Raw genomic sequence first — 21,318 nt, forward strand, 5'->3', positions numbered from 1 at the left:
CAATAGGGTCTTTAATGGATCTCAAGGAATTTTTAATGGTCTAGAGAGGTTTGAAAGAAGAAGAGACATTCATCTTTTTAAGGATATGGCCAATCCTATCCGTGGTCCCTTGGATATATGGGAGATGAACCTTGGCGATAGGATCAACATGGGCAGGTTTTTCTCTAGGCACTTTGCTGGCTTTGTGAAAGGCCTTGAGGCACTCGGTCCTACTGTACCCATTATTTTGAAAAACTTCAAGAAGATGAGATTTATCCTGATCAAGGTGGATATCATCAGAGATTCTTAGAGCGCGGGTAGCAAGGGTGCTGAGAACCCCAAATTTTTGAGCAGAGAAGTTATGGGAACTGGCATGGAGATATTGTTCCATGTGGGTCTTCTTTCAAAAAACTTGGTGACAGACAAAACCATCATCTCTCCTATAAAGGAGAATGTCAAGAAAGGTAATGTGGCCATTCTCCTCAATTTCCATTGTGAATTGATGGGTTCCCCTCTTTCCCCTATTGTAGCTAACTTGTTTATGGAAGATTTTGAGACCAAGGTCTTAGCCTTCGCTCAATTTCACCCTAAAAAATGGAAGATATTTGTTGATGACACCTGTGTCATTTGGCCTCATGGTCATGAGAAACTTGATCCATTTCTTAACCACCTTAACTCTCAGTCAGAGTCCATCAAGTTCAGGATGGAAATTGAGGAGAATGGCCACCTTCCCTGTCTTGAAATTCTCCTTTCTAGGAGAGATGATGGTTCCGTCTATCACCGAGTTTCTCGAAAGAAGACCCACACGAAACAGTATCTCCATGCCAGTTCCCATCACTTCCCTGCTCGGAAATTTGGGGTTCTCAACACCCTTGCTACCTATGCTCTAAGAATCTCTGATGATATCCACCTTGATCAGGAGAAATCTCATCTTCTTGAAGTTTTTCAAAATAATTGGTACAGCAGGACCGAGTGCCTCAAGGACTTTCACAAAGCCAGCAAAGTGCCTACAGAAAAACCCGTCCATGTTGATCCTATCGCCAAGGTTCATCTCCCATATATCCAAGGGACCATGGATAAGATTGCCCATATCCTTAAAAAGATGAATGCCTCTTCTTCTTTCAAACCTCTCCATACCATTGAAAATTCCTTGAGATTCGTTAAAGACTCTATTGACCCTAAAGACATGAAAGGGGTCTACGTCATTCGCTGCTCCTGTGGTATCCCCTACATTGGAGAGACAGGTAGGTGTATTAAACAAAGAATCGGTGAGAATGCAACTGACATTAGACACAATCGCTCTCGCACATCAGCCGTTTCTGAACACTCTGTGAAATTGAAACACCATGTCTGCATTGAAGAATCCAAAGTATTGCTAGGGTTGACCATGTCCATCACATGAAGCTCATAGAAGCAATTGAAATATATAGGCATGTCAAAAACCTCAATAGGGATGATGGTTGGAAATTAAGTAAAAGCTAGATTCCAACTCTCTCCTCTTGACCCTTCTTCCCTTCCCTGTCTTCTCCCCTTTCCGTTCATACTGGGTCTCCCTTCTCGCCTTTTTTCTTTATCCCCCTAGATCCAGTATTATTTTTCTTTGTTTGGTAGTGTAGTTTTCCTCCTTCCATATACTGTTTTTATTTTTTCAAAATAATTAATATATTGAATTTAAACTAATAAAAATACCATTCTTTGAATTATAATTGAATACAAAATATTATAATAATAATTCTAAATTATATATTTTAATATCAATACCATCAATACATTATTTAGCAAATTACAAAATTCCAATTATAGTCTTTTTATCTTTATAGATATTAAAATAATAGATTAAAATAATTATATTTTATTATTATAGAAATTAATATATTTATTTAAAATTTACAATAATAGTTCTAAACAAATAAATCTCTATAATCATAATAATAATAAGAATACCATCAACATGTAGAATTTTCTCTACAAATCAACTAGCTCACTGATATCATGTAGAAATTTCACCTACAGATCCAACTAATATATGCAATGTACTAAAGCATAATACTAGATCTAAATCTACCAAAAACTTTGCGGAAGATAATCAACCATGAGAAACATCAAGCATGAACACATATAACTGATAAGAAGGAATCAATCACACATAACACAAAATATATCACTGAGGAAAGCACCAGCATAAAACCCCAACATTGTATTATCAATCAAGTGGAAATCCTTAACAACATACAAAAAGAATAACCTCAAAAGCTATCCTGCTCTCTTTGTACTCTGATGATGAAAATCATGGACTACCTAGGCCTCAATATATAGGTTGTAAATTGGCCTAATCATACCTGCTGTCACCTCAGGTCCAACTATGTAGTCATAGAAGAAAATAGATTCCTTCCTCATGTAAGGAATACTTACTAGAAATATCCTAGCATCTGATAGTACACAGTGCCTCATCTGATCTCAACTGGGTCTTTGTCCGAACTGGCATGCATCAGTTATTCATGAGAGAATACTCAGTTATCTGAAAATAATAGTTGTCACATGCATGCAAGCATCAAAAAACTATATCTCATTAATTTAACAACTTGTTAAATTAACCTAACTGGACTTAACTAAGTTAAACTAAGTCAACTGATCCTCTCAATATAGAATTGAACCTTATTTCCTTTAATCAAGGGATAAATTCCTAAATCAAGAGAGAAAATAATTGCATGACCTCACAAGTACTTCAAGTTTAATTTTACATAGCTAATTAACTCATGGAGATTAATTAATTAATATTTTAAATTGCTGGTAAGACCAAATTCGTTTTTACTTCCTATAGTTAGACCAGCGACTGCTAAAAATAGGAAGGGACCCACAAATGCTATTTTTAGAAGTTTCACCTCTCACCCAAGGTGGCCAAAATTCTCATTGGCCAAATTACTATTTTTATACATGCTATTTTTCATAGATCTATTTTTAGCACTTTCTAAATTTAGCATTTCTTGTTGCACATTTTTCAAAACTCCCTCTCAACAAGAAAGGCTTCCTCTCAAACTTGATCCTGTACCTCTAGAATGTTCTGCATGCAACACATCTACCCGGTTCGATTGTTCCTGAAACTCTTGAAACAAAAAAACTCCCAACTGAACTCTCTATTGGGCTAGAAACATACTCTGATGCTGAAGCTCTACCTGCTGTTGACAAGTGCTCCCTCTCTGACATCTGTGCTACTGCAACATCTACGTGCATCTCGCACCATTGCACACCTCTCTGTGCCACCTAGCACTGTGCAACACACTTGTGCCTCTCGCATTGCTACAGCCTGCATGCTATGCGCTGCCCTGGGATTCCCTGCACTGTAGCTCTCTCTGCCACTCCATCTACATCTGTCTCTACCCAATCAGTCAGTTTCTTCTACTCCACATCGGGGCTCCCATAGCAAGGTCTCATCCAAGAGGTTGGGTACCTCAAGGATCCTACCCCTCCTCCTTGGGACGATCACTCTATATCGCCCCATCTCCTACTTGGAGGTATGGCTGCATGTGATCCATCTGCCCACTTGGCTCAAAGTTTCCCCCTACTGGAGGTCTCTGCATGAGTAGATGTCTCTACTCGATCTCCACTCAACTTCCCCTATTGTGGCTGCTCCACAACCTCCTGAAGCTTCTGCACCAATCATGGCTCCTCTAGAATCGTCTGAGACTTCTTCTGGTGCTGCATGTTGAGAGGTAATATACCCTCCCTCTCAACCACCAAGTCTCCAACAATTGCCTTGCTGCTCAAGGCTTTGCATGCATCTTGAACCTTAAGAGCATACATATTCTTGACCCGTGAACCAATCTGCTTCACATGTCTAGTGATGATGTGTCTAAGGAAAACCTTTCCCTTACTGAAGACTACATCATAGCCTCTGTCTTCCAGCATCGCGATCGAAAACAAGTTTCTCTTCAGTCCTAGTACATACTTGACATCGGTCAAGGTAAGGCGAGCTCCATGCTCCCTCTGAAAAATAATCGTGCCTACACTTGAGACACTATACTGTTCATCATTACCCAATGCAATGAGTATTTGAAGATATTTCTCCTCCAAAGTACTGAACAAACTCTTGTTGCTGGTCATGTGGAAAGAAGCTCCACTGTCAAGAAACCAACCATTTCCCACCATGGATGAAACCATGCATGCGAAGAGTTTGAAATCCAACTCGAATTGTGAAGCAAGTGCCTCTCCTTGAGATCCTTCCCCGAATCCCTTCTTGGATTTCCTCTGTCGACAATTTGCAGCATAATGGCCCACCTCATGACAACGAAAGCATCTCACTTTCGATTTGTCAACCTTCTTCCCACCATTGGAAGAACTAGATTTGGAAAGAGAAACCTTCTCCTTCCCCTTCTTTGCCTTACTAGCTAAGGCACAATTATCCTCATCCTCCATGGATGAAGAACCATCTCTGGTGCTCCGTCTGATCTCCTCCTGCATCAAATCTAACCATAGTCGTTCCCAATCTGGCAGTTTCTCCCTTCCATTAACTGAGTCCTGGTAGCTATGCTAGCTCTTAGGAAGGCCAAGGAGTGCTAGACTCACCATATCATCATCAGCTGTCACAACCCCTACACTTGCAAGCTCATCCCTGCATGTGATGAGCTTGGTCAGATACATAGAGATCGTCTCATCCTTTTCATACTTGATCTTTCGAAGTTTGTCCTTTAGTGCTATCTTGCTCTGATCACTGCTATTCTGATATAAATCTTTCAATGTTTTCCACATTGCAAACGGAGTCTCCTTCCCATGGAGGCTTGAGACAATGTGATCTCGCACTCCCTCCAAGAGAATTCTCCTAGCTCTAGCCACACACTTCTTCCATTCTGCCAGTTGAGTAGCATCAGTAGGCTTAGGGACTTCTTGATCAATGAAGTCCTTAAGGCTGTTATCTTCCAATACTGCCTCAATGTGATCCTTCCAAGCTATATAGTTTGTGCTGCCATTAAGGGCATACTCAAGCCTCAAACCATAGAACGCCATTGGTGAAATAGATGTGATAAGAACTTGAGATCTATATCCTGAATAATAAACTTTGAATTCCTTCTTGTATACTATTCTTCCTTGATCACCTGTCCTTTGATACGATGTAGAATTTTCTCTACAAATTAGCTAGCTCACTGATATCATGTATAAATTTCACCTGCAGATCCAACTGATATATGCAATGTACTAAAGCATAATACTAGATCTACATCTACCATAAACTTTGCGGAAGATATTTAGCCATGAGAAACATGAAGCATGAACACATATAATTGATAAGAAGGAATCATTCACACATAACACAGAATATGTCACTGGGGAAAGCACCAGCATAAAACCCCAACACTGTATTATCAATCAAGTGGAAATCCTCAACAACGTACAAAAAGAATCACCTCAAAAGCTATCCTGCTCTCTCTGTACATTGATGATGAAAATCATGCACTACCTAGGCCTCAATGTATAGGTTGTAAATTGGCCTAATCATACCTATTGTCACCTCGGGTCCAACTACGTAGTCATAGAAGAAAATAGATTCCTTCCTCATGCAAGGAATACTTACTAGAAATATCCTAGCATCTGATAGTACACTGTCCCTCATCTGATCTCAACTGGGTCTTTGTTCGAATTGCCATGCATCAATTATTCATGAGAGAATATTCAGTTATCTGAAAATAATAGTTGTCACATGCATGCAAGCATCAAAAAACTATATCTCATTAATTTAACAACTTGTTAAATTAATCTAACTGGACTTGACTAAGTTCAACTAAGTCAACTGATCCTAACTGAACCTTATCTCCTTTAATCAAGGGATAAATTCCTAAATCAAGAGAGAAAATAATTGCATGATCTCACAAGGACTTCAAGTTTAATTTTCCATAACTAATTAACTCATGGAGATTAATTAATTAATATTTTAAACTGCTGGTAAGACCAAATTCGTTTTTACTTCTTATAGTTAGACCATGGACTGCTAAAAATAGCAAGGGACCCATAAATTCTATTTTTAGAAGTTTCTATTTTTAGCAGTTTCACCTCTCACCCAAGGTGGCCAAAATGCTCATCGGCCAAACTACTATTTTAGACATGCTACTTTTAGCACTTTCTAAATTTAACATTTCTTGTTGCACATTTTTCAAAACAACACATTATTGATTAGATTTAATATTATTACAACTAATAATATTAAATTATTTAATCAATTAGTTATAGATGATTTAACTTATGATTTCTTCAAAATAGCTAGTTTCTAATATTATGGGTCAAACCCTAACTAACAATATTATTATAATATTTAATATAATATTAAAATTATTATTCCATCTATAATCTCAAGATATAATATTTATTTATCACACAACAACTACTTTCCAGCTAAATTTATATTATCAATTTTTAATATCTAAACATAATATTTATTTATTACATAACAACTCGATTATTAAACAATTTAACAAATTAGCTAACAGCTAATTTCCTACAGCTAATTTCCAACGACTAACTCTAAGTAGTGATGCATCCTTGATATTTATTCCCTTAGATCTACTGATTTCTCACATTGTCCTGAAGATGAACCACATTAGCTGGTTTGAAACATCGATCCAATCTCAACGATGTGATTAATCCGAAAGACTGATATATATATATATATATATATATATATATATATATATATATATATATATATATATATATATATATATATATATATATATAAAACAATAAAAAATTTAACATATAACATACTTATCAACAACATATAACATAATCATGAAGCTAAATCTCATATAACAACAACAACAATGCATACAACCACAAATTACTATCATTCATGACTATCTGACACATATACATATGAATACACTAATGAAATAGCATTTATCATGCATGTAACCATAACAATAGAATGGAAAGAATATAAGTAACCGTAATTCTTATAACAACCATTAACCACATACTTGCATGCCAAGTATACAGACCTATATGACGATCTACTCTTACCCCGAAGTATAGTGCTACAATATCGCTCTAGTGATTTTCATCTCCTACTCTATCTCAACCAACACATTAGCATCATAACATACCAATAACATCATGATGACTTAATTGCATACAATGACCTCACAATGCATGTTTGACCTACTATACACACATAACTATAACCATGACAATGCATGCATAACAACATATATAAATTGACATGAACAACAAATGCATATACAACTGACCTTCATTCATGACTAAAGCATCCCAACAACAACATCATCAACTCCTACATCGAAACACAACTGTAACAATGACCACTACCATGCATACATAACAAGCACATATACAACATACCTGCATGCATGAAAACCACATTCCGCCCATCCAGTCCAAGTGTTGAACGATGCTCTGATACCACTTTGTAACACCCTCCTCCCACATCTAGCTAAGTAACTGGCCAACCAGGGTAAACATGTGATGAAGAGTTACTATGATATGATTCAACTCCCTATGTATCAGTTAAGGAAGTGGAACCGACGGAACATAAACAACCTGATCTTACACACCTGCAACAGAATCCCAAGAGCTATCCAACCCACCTAGGTGACCAACCCTTGAGACAAACTGACATTTTTCTGCATTAAAGTCTCACTCACTCCCTTATAATGAGAATTAATGCAAATGGGAACCTCCAATCACTCTCACAACAAGGCATGCCTGCGACTGGGGACTTTTCCAGGTAGTTATGTGCTAATGACTCTAGATTCTTTTCCCCTTTTTTAGGGCCAGGTCTTAGGCCATTGCCCAGAACTCCATGAAACTTTGAGAATTTATAAGTAACATCAAAAAAATGATACAAATGCAAATACTTGAATGAGGACTTGACTGGACCCCTACTAGCCATGATAGAAATTTCGTCAAACATGCCACAAATATGCATTCTATAGGTTTAAACAACATAATTTGAGCATAGGGGTCTCACACTTATCTGATAATTACTAATAAGGATTGTTGCCTCATCACAATGACTGCATTACCAGCTATTAAGACATATATTCATTTTAAATTTTGTGATTAACCAAAACAGGATGAGAGGGATACATTTTCACTGTCATAAAACTTTGTCATAACCAACATATAACCAATAGAAATATCAAGGATATAACAACCATATAAGCCACATTTAAACAAGTATATTTACCCATAAAATACCAATGAGAAAGAGCTCTTATTGATGATTTCTTAAGCTAACCAAGTATAGGACTTCCAGGAACAACCCAACCATAGAATATGTTGAACCAAATCTTTCTTTCAACAAGTCACCCTCATGCCATATTCCAGGCATGAATGTGGGATCTCATTAAAAAAAGTAAATCAAAACCATCCAAGCCTTCATGAGGCCAAACCAGCTCAAACCTCAACTAATGATTACACCTCACAGTCCAACATCACTAATCATCACCAGATTTATCTCTATCCAAGATGTTGAGGGCTCCAGAGCATTTGTTCCAACCAGGGTTTCTAGGACTAGTAACTCAACCCACAATTGCCGTTGGGCTTCCAGGAGTAGTAACTCAACCCATAGCTACTGTTGGGCTTCCAGAGAATTTGACAACTAGGGCTTCCAGGACTAGTAACTCAACCCACCAAGGGCTTCCAGAGTGTTTGTTTAACCAAGGCTTCCAAGACTAGTAACTCAACCCAAGATGTTACAGGGCTTCCAGAGCATTTGTCCAACCAAGGCTTCCAAGAACTAATAACTCAACCCACAGCCAAAGGCACAAGAAAACTAACTAGAAAACAAAAGTGAAACCAAAAACACCATGGCTAGCTAGGAAATGGAAATCCTAAGCAAATCCACTGTCAACCCAGGTAATTCTCCTTGCCAATGACAGATCATAACCAAATAACCACATGTATATGCCATGCATGCCAAAACTAGCAAGGAAATCATACATTTAACTCAGTACCTACAAGCAAAATCCACTGAGGTTGTTGATCCGAATGTCATCTTGTGCTTTCCTAATTTTCCTTTTCCTTCTTGCTCCAAATTCCAATTATGCCACACTCCTCCAAGTGTTCTCCAAGAAAACTTTAAGTGTCCAACAGTATGAGAGAGAGATAGAGAGAGAGAGAGAGACAAAAATGAGAGCTCCAAAATTGAACTGATCCAAATTGCCATGAACTAATCCTCAGAAGCCTTTTTATTAATGAGGCCTCTATTTTATTCAATTTTCCATTATTTTCCTTCAATTTCCTCCTCACATGAACCCCGTGACCTTTCATCTTCCTTTTCTCCTAATTTCCATTATTTTCATAAATAAAATGCTAATTAATGCCACTTTTCCTTTCTGAAGCCTTTGCCAATTTCCTTTAGCCATAATAACCGAAATGAACACCCACTAGGATGTTTTTCCCACCATTCAACTTGGAATACGTTTCCCATGACCATGATCTTATATTTTTTACCTGAATTTTTAACCAGGGCTGTTACAACCTAGGTGACAATGGGGGGAAATACCTGTCATACTTGAGATAGACATTGTATCACTATCATAATAATTTTTGAGGGTGCCCCACAAAACTAGGGTACTTGTACTAGAAAAGGCTATTTTTGGGGGGTTAGCATAAATGTTTATGTTACCTTCTCTATAAGACTTGGGCCCTCATCATCCAAATCTTACCTTTGGAAGGCCCATTATCCACTTTCTTGTATTTTGTGGTCTAGTCCTAATCACATGGAGTAGAAATACTTGAAGGCCATTTGCATTTATGTATCTTTAGGACTTTTATAGTGAGTTATTTTTTATCATAGATATCCTTAGGATACTTTGCCATTCATATATTTTTATTCGTAAAAGGTGGCTTATTGGCCCATTCACGAGTTTAGGAGGCTTCATGGGCTTTCACTTGGGAGTGCCGAGCCTTCACCTCGAAGGCATATGTAAGACTCTACTAGTTATTTTGAACTAGTTCAATCTAACAAAATGGAGACAAGTCCTCCACCAGGGGGATCTTATATGGAGAAAGATATTGAAGGGTAAGGTTTCCCTTGTGATTTGTTAAAAAGTGTTCCATTCTACGATAGGGTAATTTTTTCAGTTAGGTTCGCCTGGAGAAAAAGTTGAGTTAGAAGATATGCCAAAATATTTTAGGTCAGATTTAGATCCTCTTCCAAGAAGCCTTCCTTAAGTTCGATCTTATGTCGGTACCTTAGTTCAGAGTATTCCTCCAAACTCTCCTTCTTTCTATATGTGTAGAAATTTGATAGAAATTTCAATTGCTCAAGAAATCAAACTGAAATTAGGAGACACAAATTCTACACTACTAATCCGTGGAATGGATATCACAGTTTAGAACAACATGCATAGACATGAAACAACCAAAACCATAACTACTTAGTGATTTAGAAGGGAAAAAAACTAGGAAAACCCCCTTCCGATATTTTGCATTAATCAGTTGAATATATAAACTATTACAATTGCATGCTCCAAATCTTAGCACCACCTACAAAGAAAAAAATGTTCTCTTTGCTAAATGAGTACCTTAGGCCAACACTTAGGCCCTTTATAACTCCTCCAACATCCTATTTCCTTGCGTAAATATGAGCTAATTTGAGCCCCTAAACAATAGGGAAGTTCCTATTTCCTTGCATAATTCCCAAGGAATTGATCTTCTGATTGCATATGAAAACTGTACACTCAACTAATATACAATTAATGTTACACTAACCATGTCTCCTCCATTCCAACTATGAAATTCTAATTCCATTCATGTTTGGGCTAGTTTGGGGTAATTGATCAGTTAACTGTCAAATCTCTGAGTTAAACTGTTGTTTCACTACACAACTTACCTTAAACTGACTCTATTAATTGTTAAAGGTTTGTTAACAGAGTACAACTGAAAATAACTGAACTATATTGCTAAAATTTAGCAATCAACACATGCATGATTGAACTTTAATCCCACTAAATCGAATTTTTTGATCTAGCTAAGTGACAAGAGCCATGTCAAACTAGTTAACTGCCTCCAAGTTGTCCCGCTAATGTGGAAATTCGATTTACTCAATTCTACTAAGGCTAAAGTCAAATTGAGCCTTTCTTACTACACTTTCTAACACTCCCTCTTAGCAAGAAAGGGATTTTTCACCACCCCTATCCTGCATCTATGGAATTCGAATTTACCTCTTGACAATGCCTTTGTCAATATGTCAGAATATTGCTCCTCAGTTGGAATGTATTGTAGAAACACAACTCTCCTTTACACAAAGTCCCATAAGTGATGATACCAGGTATCAATGTGCTTGGACTTGTCATGAAATACCAGATTCTTAGAGAGATTAATGAAACTATGATTATCAAAATATATCAATGTCGGATCCATATCTTGGCTAAAAGTAGCCACAAGTATTTTCCTCATCCATATGGCCTCACATGCTGGTTGAATTGTAGCCATGTATTTAGCCTCTGCTGAGTTGAGCACCACATACCTCTACTTCTTTTTGTACTGGGAAATAGTTGTAGACCCAACATTGAAAATAGCACCAACGATAATTTTCTTGTTTGACGAAATCCCTACCCAATCTATACATTAGTGAAGCCTTGGAGCTTCACTTCCTCGACCCTCACGTACCATAATCTATACTCTGTAGTGTCCTTGAGGTACCATAACACATGATTTGTTTCCTTCCAATACAACTTGGTAGGCCTCACTATACATTGACTGAGTTGGTTTACTGCATAACACATGTCGGGTCTTGTATTCACAAGATGCATCAAAGGCCCCACAATCTGCCTATAAATGGTAGCATCAACCTATTTACCTGAAGTGGCATTCTCCTTCCTCCAGTTTGTAGCTATAGGTGTGTCCATAGGCTTACAATTCTCCACGTGAAATATTTGAATTATTTCATAGGAATTCTTCCCTTGATACACAAACAATTCACCATCACCTTGGCATACTTCTAGCCTGAGGAAGTAATGCATTAAGCCCATATCTTTCATCTAAAATTCCCTTGCAAGATCCTCTTTATAAGAGCAGATCAACTACTCATCACCTTTCAATATTAAATCATCAACATACAAAACAAGAATAAGAAAATTCACTACAACAGAATAGGGAAATAACGCCTAAAATTGTGCCATAATTTAGTGTTTTTCAGTTCATGAATTGGACACCTTTCTTGGTGAAAAAATGGGCACTACCAAGTATGTTTGTACTATACTAGTGCCAAATTTTGTGCCATAAATTGTGTTAGAAACAACATCGGAAATAACACCGAAAATAGCAATGGAAAAATAGTGCCATAAATAATTCCTGAAATAATGCCCCACAATTTTCCTAGAGTCGTGCCAGAATTTATGCCGAGAATAACGATGTATGTAGTACAAGGAATAATGCCATAAATGGCACCTATAATAGTGCCATTTTAATGTCAGAAATAATGTAAGGAATTGCTTCCAATTTGGCTCATAGTTTATTTTCTAGTTTAACATCCAATTTTGCTTCGCGTTTTGCTTCGAGTTTTGCTTCTAGTGTGGCTTCCAATTTTGCTTCCATTTTTTCTTCTAGTGTGGCTTCAAATTGTACATCCAATTTTGATTCTAGTGTGGCTTCTAATTTCTCTTCCAATTTTGTTTCCAATTTTGCTTTTAGTGTGGCTTCTAGTTTTTCTTCTAGTGTGGATTCCAATTTTGCTTCCAGTTTTTCTTCTAGTGTGGCTTCCAATTTTTGGTGCCGTTTTGCTTCTAGTGTGGCTTCCAATTTTGCTTCCAATGTTGCTTCTTTTTTTTCTTCCAATAACACCAGGATTAGCCCTAGATTGAGTTCCAGGTTTAGCACCAAGTGTAGTGCCAAGTTTAGCACCAAATATACGTCCAATTTGGTTTCTGATTTGGCTTCAATTTTTTCTTCTAGTGTGGCTTCCAATTTGGCTTCCGTTGTTGCTTCTTTGTTTGTTTCCAAGAAGTGATTATTGTTTTGCATATAGTAAAGTTAATATGTTTTATTTCAATTTAATTAGTTAAATATATCACGTCTCTTAAATAATATATATGATTATACATCATATGAATGCATTTGAGATATTTTATAGGATAACATATATAAATAATTTTTAGGGAAACAAGCATCCATACAAATTAACAACATCATTATACTTATTAAATCTCCATCAAAATAGAATCTACGACATCCAATATATATAAAATAACAAGATAATTATTGTAACATGATCATCATATATAATTAAAATAAGTGAAGAAAATATCTAAAATTTAAGTTAATTTGACAACATTCATCATGAGCAGTAAATCAAAACCATGATATGTAATAAAAATGCATGCAAATCATAAACCACTTTCAACATATAAAAATGGACAAGTCAATACTGGTAAGATCATCATCATATATGTATCTTTAGACTCTCTCATTACAATTAAAAAATGTATCAAATTGAATCATTGCAAAGACCCAAATACATGACCAACTCTACAAAGAATCCAATTGATCATGGATAAATTTGAAATTTTGGAGTTGTATCATATCAAGAGAGAGAACAAAACTTTGGCAGAAAATCAAGCCAACAAAGGCGTCAATTTGGTTCAAGGAGAGTTGATGGAGGAGGGAAGCATAACAACTATATCTTAATTTCATATACCATTATTTCTCATCAGTCGAGGATCTCAAAATTCTTATGGGTAATTGAGGATAACCTGACTCACAGGTTGCATAAATTTGGTAGTCATTTCATGGTACAAAATCACATCAGTGATCACTCCAACTTATTGGTGATCACTATAGCAGAATGATGGGCGATCCATGTGGCAAATGGTTAAACACGAGGCTTAATGCTAAGCATGTCACGAGGTGGGATGTGGTCAAAAAAGGATTTCATATTTTGTGGCCAAGGAAGAATAAGCCTCCGGACACTCCCTTGATATGGGCAAGCATGTGTCTAGGAGGCTCTAGACACTCCCACATCATGGGTATGCATGCGTCTTGGGATATTTCCCCTCAAACTTGTGCTTGTGACTCCAAGATTTGTGCCACTTTTCAGGCTTAGAGCCCAGGTCACTGCCTAGAATTTAATGACACTTTCCGAACTGAAACATAACAACAAAATAATGATATAAATTCAATTACTTGAATAAGGAATTGAATGGACCCCTACTATCCATGAGATTCATTTTGTCAAACATGTCACAATTATGTAATCTACTGGCTTAAACAACAAATCTAGGCATAGGGGTCTCATACTCATATGAGAATCACTAAGAAGCATTGATGCCTCAACACATTAGCTGTAGTTTCATCCATTATGCGATAGATACATTGTTGATTCATTTACAGGTAGAAACATGATGAGAGCCATACATAGCCACTATCATAAGACATGTTCATAAACAACATAATAGCAACATAAATACCAAGGAAAAAATAGTCATATAATCCACATATAAACCAGTATAATATTGATGAATTAAAAAGAAGAAATAATGTCATATTAATGATGCAAAGGCAAACCCAGTTCAGGACTTACGTGAACCACCTGACCGTAGACATGGCTGAGCCAAATATCTCTTCATCCATTCACCCTTGTACCATATTCCAAGCATGAATGTGGGATCTCATAAAGCACATTTATCAAAATCATCTAGGGATTCTAGAGGCCAAACCACAAAAACCATCAAACATTGATTCCACCTCATGGTTAGACATAAAAAACCATCATTATATTAGTTTATACCCAATCCTTCCAGGGCTCCAGAGTGTTTGTTCCAACCAAGGCTTCTAGGACTAGTAACTCAACCCATAGCTGCCACCAGTCTTCTAGAGCATTTTTCCAACCAAGGCTTCAAGGACTAGTAAATCAACCTAGCAAGGGATTCCAGAGTGTGTTTCCAACCAAGACTTGCAATACTAGTAACTCAACCCAAGCTATTACAAGGCTTCCAAAGAGTTTGTCCAACCAAGGCTTCTAGGAACTAGTAACTCAACCCAAGCTAAAGTAAACATGAGAACCAACCAAAAGACAAAGAAACAAACCCACAACACCATGGCTATCCAAGAAATGGAAAGGCTAGGTAAATCCGCTATCAATCCAGGAAATCCTCCATGCCAATGACAAATCATGACCAATAAACCACATTCATATGCCATGCATGCCAAAATTAGTGATGAAAACCTACATGCAACTCGGTACCTGCCTGAGAAACCCACTGTACCTGCTGATATTGATGTCCTCTTGCACTTTTCTACTCTTCCTTTGCCTTCTTGCTTTAAAACTCCAAATATGCCACACTCTCCAAGAGTGCTACACGAAACTCTAAGTGTCCAAGAGTATGAGAGAGAGAGAATAGAGAGAGAGCTCCAAAACTGAACTGGCAAAAGTATGTGAACTTATCCTTAGAAGAATTTTTATTAATGAGGCCTCCATTTTCTTCATTTTCCTCCTCACATGCAATCTGTGACCTTTCACCTCTCTTTTATCCTAATTTCCATTTTTTTTCATAAATAAATGTGCCAAAATTCCATTTTGCCTTTCTAAAACCTTTGCCATTACCTTTTCCAATTTGTTGAGCCATTAATTAACCACAAGTGATCCCCATCACTATGTTTTTGCCCAACATTCATCTTGGAATAAATTTCCCATCAACTGTGGTTATTATTTTTCATGTATTAATTGTTATTACATGGAATTTTCACTAGGGTTGTTACACAATTCATGTAATATTTTTTTGTTTCATGCTATATTGTTTCATATTTCTGGTATTCTGGTTTTTCGCAGGTCAAGTACATAACAACAGTCAATGCATTTGTTAAGACCTTAGGGCTCTATGTTAAGGCCTAATAAACATTCATTATTAGTTTATTGTAGTATTAGTAGATTGGATAAAACCTTCAATTGTACCCTTTGTCTCATCTATACATATATCAAGGAGACCTAGTTTTAGGATCATCATATCATGTCTTATACATTCGATTAATATCAAAATGGTGTTTTCCCCTCGAAGTGGATTGTATTCATTGATTTTTTAACATTTTCAAGGTGTTTGGATAATAACATTTAGTATTAGAGCTATGATCTTAGGGATTTTATCCTTCAATCAAGACATCATGGAAATTTCATTATAACTTTTTTTCTAGGAAGATTTAAAGAATGAAATTTTGAGGAGAAATCGTGAAGTAGATGCAGTAAAAAATTTAAGTTTTAGGTCACTAACACATTAAAATATATAGCCTATGAAATTTAAGGTTTGTAATTAATCTTTAAATTATTATCAAATGAGTCATATTTTTTTACTTTTCCTATTACTTTTACTAGGACATTTTATATAGTGAAAATTTATGGAGATTGAGGAGAAATATCACAGTACAAGTGGTCAAAATTTTATATTTTGGTTTGTTATAATTTATGATATGTAATCTATTAAAGATAATGTTTATGAATAATCCTAAAATTAGCTTTTTATTTCCACAAGAAAAAAACCATAATTTTTATTAATAAAAGTGTGTATGCTTAAAATAAGCAAGACGAGTGCATGTCATTACTTTGGGGGTCCCAAACTAGAATATTTGAAGTGAATATTCCCATGAGAATATGAGCATGAAATGAAAAGAGAATGAAACAAAAGTAGAAGGAAAATTATAGTTGACAATTAGGGATGATTTTTTTTTTTTCCCTTCTTTGAAGCCGTTACTACCTATCTGAATTTGGGTCAACCTGAACCAAATCAAGGTCATGTCCCCCTTCCAGAAGAGGGGGGTATTTATCTGAGTCTGAACCCTCTAAGGAATCAACTTGTTTTGTACCACCTATAGTTTTCGATGGTTGTTGTTCTTCTAATTCCGGACCTGTCTGACATTAGGGGAATTTTGAGGTCTAAAATGGGCCTCTTAAGAAAAATGTACGACCAAAATAAACTTTATAAGAATCAACAGAATTCAAGGTGATGATGTCAACCATGGGGTATTATTCACCATTTTTTTAGTAAAAAAGTAAAAAAGCTTAAAAAATAATAAAATAATAAAACTACTTTTTCAACTCGTATTTTCAACTTATCTCCCTAAGGGTTTACTCAAATTTCAAGCAGGGGTACTTGTTGGATGCAAAATTTAATTCCTCATCCAAGAAATACCCATTTTTCATACTTTTGATGGACCCCGCTACACAAAAAATGAGAAATACAACATGGGTTCCATCGAAAGTATGCAACATGGGTACTCCTTAGATGAGGAATCAAATTTTCCATCCAATGAGTACCCCACTTGAAATTTGAGTAAACCATTAAGGAGATAAGTTGAAAATATGGGTTGAAAAAGTAGTTTTCTTATCTTATTATTTTTTAATATTTTTACTTTTTTAGTCCAAAAATGGCGAATCATCCCCCATGGTTGACATCATCACCTTGAATTCTATTGGTTCTTATAAAGTTTATTTCGGTTGTAGTTTTTTAATGTATTTCTCATTTTTATGTAGTAAGGTCCATAAAAAGTATGAAACATGGGTACTCCTTGGATGAGGAAATGAATTTTGCATCCAATGGGTGTTGCCGCTCGAAATTTGAGTAAACCCATTAGGAGATAAGTTGAAAATACGAGTTGAAAAAATAATATTTTTTTCTTTTTTCCCTCTAAAATTTGATGCTGTAATCTAATCTTATTTATTATTTTCACTATTATTTTATAATTTCCTTAGGAGTCCCATTTTAGATCTCAAAATTCCCCTAATGGGTGGGGATGCAAAACCATCCTGAAATGCAATCTCCCCCTCCATTTTATCTTCAGTTTGTTTAGGCTTCATCTCTTTATTATCTTCCCCCTCTAACTACAAAAGAGTTGGATCACTAAACTTCCATCCTTTTGGTCTATTTGGTTGCTTCTTTTTTCCTTTTGGGATCTTTGTCGCCATTGGGCATGAATTATGAAGATGACCTATTTGGAAGAATACACGACATCTGAAGGTTGTGTTCTCATTATTTAGAATTTGTGACCACTTGAAACTCTTATTATTTAGCATAATGTGATACGGTAGTGTTAACGGGAAAAGTGTCTACTCAGAACGACTCTATCCCACTAAGGTGTGACAGTACCTTAGAAACAGACAGGAAAAAACTACTTTTGTATTCTTCTTTATGAACTATAAACGAAGAGGAATAGGATGAACCAACCTATGTCTTGCGCTAGTCCTTTGATCCAATTTTTCTCCTCTTTGATAGCTTCCAGCTACCTGCTCCCTTACTTGCCCAGCTTCACCAAGTTCCTGTAAGATCACAGAAGAAGAAAACTACACAAAGACATGGATTTATATTCATAAATAGCTCAGGATCAGATTTAAGCTAAACATACAAATGTAACAAACATCAATGATACACAAGCATGTAGGAGAAAATCAAATAGTTTTATTGATATAACAAGAAGATCCAGGAGGAGTTACAACCGATGATTCCTGATCCAGCATCAACCTCCCAGCAAAGGAATCCCCTCTTCACCTCCAACAAAGCATAAATCACCCAATACTCTGATATCTATCTCAAAACCAACAACAATTCTCTGCAATGTACAAAATTCCAGCCTCCGGATCTCTGGGATGAGGGATCCATATATAGATGTATGCAAAGAGGATGAGTCAGCATATGATCTGACTAGTGGCTTCTCTCTGTCAGTTCTTGCTTCCACTTGGAGACTGAGAGCCTCTTACTCATCCTTGGTCGAACTCAGTGAGGCAAGTGTCATTGGGGAAGATTCTGGAAGCTTCCATTGTCTGTCCACCTCGCGGAATGACACTGCCATTTGTCATTTCCCGCTCAACGCACCCTGGTAGTGAATTTAGGTGCGTTGCAACGCACCTAGCTAGTGTACTTGGGTGCTATGCAACGCAGCTAGCTAGTGGAGCAGCTGAAATGATCCTGATTTGACTGATTCTGAGCAGTTTTTGGTGGAGAACTTCTGGGAGAAGCTGTAATTTGTTGACCTTGTTCCTTTAGGGGCCGGAACAACACTTTTAGGGACTTAGGATCCCTTGGTTTATGGACATTTCATGCTTAGAGCTGTAAGGCACAAAAATGTCTATAACAGTTGCCCCCTAAAGTATGAGGCCGTTTATCGGGTGAAATGCTTTATTAGGAGGATCCGAAGTTCTTTCTATGCTGGGAGGAGACCTGTAATAAGATACAATACAATACATTATCTTCATACTGTTTTCATGATCTAGCTGAGGTGGGCATTCCCATGCTCAGCTTTATAAATTCATTTTCATGTACATAAGACAGACAATCGTCTGATGGTAGACTGATGATTCTGATAGAGCCATCATCCTTTTGGTAGGATGATTATCTGTGCTGCAATGCTGTACATTTCAATGTCTTTATTTTCCTGAATATATATCACAGCCCAGATGGACGAAACTAGATCCGGGGTCTTCAATCTCGTCTGATCTTCACTCGAAGTACAAGTCAATCCATGTGAGAAATGTTTTGAAGTCGAACATGGAAAGACATCGCTTGATTAACAGTCGATGATGTAAACTGTTAACAAGCGCGAGAGGAATCACCGATAATGATGATGACCCTCAAGGTACTGTAGTACAATTCACGTGGTGTGAATAAAGGACTTGGTGTCGAACACCACGCAAAATCTTTCGGTCGAAGGTCATTGATGTATACCTGTCGCCGAAAGTGAGAAACTTGTCATTGAGGAATGCAAGCTTCAAAGTACTGAAGGGGGTGTTCCTAGATCAACTTCTTGGATAATGAGCTGATGTCAACAAGAAGCGATCCGTCAAAGGAGGGCCTCAATGAATCCCACATCAATGACACGGAACAGAGCAAATGATTTTGATGGAGGTGAAAACGATCTGATGATATATGGTTCAGGATGGCGGTCATGAAAGAATGAAGTATAATGTATGGTAGTGGATGGGACACGGGTGACTTCTCTGGATGACTTCTCTTGAACATGTCGGCGACACTTATGTGATGGATTGGTAGCATTTACCCCAAATGTGGATGGTATGGCGTGACCATGGTGATGTGACTGGTGAATGAAACAACCCAACCCGACTCAAGCATGGAGTGGAAGTGTCATGTTCAAGAGCGACTTGCTAACAATAAAGATTCTTTGAGTTTCTTCCCAATTTTCCCCAGTCATTGCTGACCAATACCTCTTTATTTTTGTCAAGCTTGAGGAGGATAACATATGCTTGTTCTATAATTTTCCCTTCAGGCAAACCCATCGCTATGTTTTAACGAGCCTAGCGATAGTGAAACTCGTTCTCGTCTAATGACAAGTTTGTCGCTATTAATATTTTTAACGAGTTTAACGACAAAGATAACTCGGTCCTTTTCATTTTTAGAGAGTCTGAAAAGGTACGTAAAGGTAACTCCAAAATTCCTTTTTCGTCATCTAATCCCTTAAGTCCGAAAAAGTATAAAACAATACAGAAGGGATGAATTTTCGATAGTTTTAACGAGCCGAACAAAACAAGCGCTCGATCTTTTTGTGCAATAATCCCTCAGGTCCAAAAAGATTAAAATCTAGAGGAGGGATAGCACTTCCGGTCGCTTTAACGAGCTGGAAGGAAAAAACTCGACAATATTTTCATATTTTACGAGTCAGTTGAAAAGAGCTTAAAGAAGACTCGTCTTTTGAGGAACGAGTGATAAAATGGGTAGCAACTGATTCCAGGTAAGGTTTGGAATTTTCCAATCACGGCAGTGTCACAAGGATGGCTAGTGAAATCACTCTTCGCAGCTGTTCCTCAAAATGGGTAAACAATGAAATGGAGGTGAATGATCGGCCAATGAAAAAGTGGAGGTGACGGTGCAAACATGACCAAGGCTTTAATGGCTGAAGTACTACATTCACGGTGGTTATTTACCGGGGAATAGTTCATTTTTTAACGAGCTTAAACGCGGGTGGAAACATTTGCTCATGTCTTATGTTTATTTTTTAACGAGCTTGAACTATGTGCTAAAACTGCTCGATTAATCCAGTCATATGATAAGAATGTCTCATATAAAACGACAACTTTTAGATTTTTGCCCCACATCCTTTCTTTATGCAAGTTAGGTGACGACTAATCCTACGAGTTTAAAGGGTTAGAGGTCCTAAAAATTTAAAAAATAAATAGCCGCCCCACGCTTGCACTCCAAAAGGTTTTCATGCCCCCAGGTATAAAGTATGGTTTTAAGGTTACCCCTTCTTTAGTCCAACAAAACATTTGTTTTACCGGGAGAGGCCTACCTCTTACAGGTCACCCAAAGATTGCTCGATTCGCGGTGCAAACAAAACACTTCTTCGGCGGTGTCTACCGAGATAAACAAAGGTGAGCGACGATGCCTGCCA

This window comes from Pinus tabuliformis, chromosome 7 (genome assembly GCF_031772625.1).
Source record: "Pinus tabuliformis cultivar Carrire ecotype Pingquan chromosome 7, CPIR1, whole genome shotgun sequence".
Lineage (NCBI taxonomy): Eukaryota > Viridiplantae > Streptophyta > Pinopsida > Pinales > Pinaceae > Pinus > Pinus tabuliformis.